The sequence below is a fragment of the Geospiza fortis genome, unplaced genomic scaffold (assembly GCF_000277835.1).
Source record: "Geospiza fortis unplaced genomic scaffold, GeoFor_1.0 scaffold173, whole genome shotgun sequence".
Classification (NCBI taxonomy): Eukaryota; Metazoa; Chordata; class Aves; order Passeriformes; family Thraupidae; genus Geospiza; species Geospiza fortis.
Window position 1 is genome coordinate 6293352 of NW_005054334.1, and position 587 is coordinate 6293938.

Below are 587 nucleotides of genomic sequence, written 5' to 3' on the forward strand. Positions count from 1 at the left end.
GGCTGAGATCCAGGGCTCACAGGATTATATCCCACCAGGGTATTGCAAGGAGCCACATGGAAGAGGCTTTGTCTTTGGGGATCCACAGCCTGGAATGGCTGGGGTGGGGAGGGAGAGTTTGCAGGGGGCAGGCACCTTAGGGAGCTCAGCTGAGGCACATGGGCAGGAGCCAGAGCTGGAAAGGAAGCTGTTAGAGCATGAACATGTCAGAGTAAATTGGTGTAGATGGTTTTATGCCTTTAAGTTTTCTTCCCCAGTTCCAGCGTGGCTCCTAGGTGATAAGGAAGGTGCTGGAAGCAAATATGAAGATGATATATGGAGTATTCTTTCTCTCTCTCTGTCTCTTCTTCACTGCTCTCTGGAGGACAGCCAGGCAGGGCTGGGAGTGGGCACAAAAGTAACAGGGGATAGATAAAGATCTATCCTCAGTAGTGCCTGAGATGTCTGTGTGGGTATACAGGAGGAAGGAATGTGTAGGGCTGATGCTCCTGCTCCTTCCTCTTCTCCCATCAGATGAGGGGTGCAGGCACCCCCTGAGCTGATTAAAGCAGGCCCTGTCTGGGGCAAAGCCAGTCACAGACCCAGCA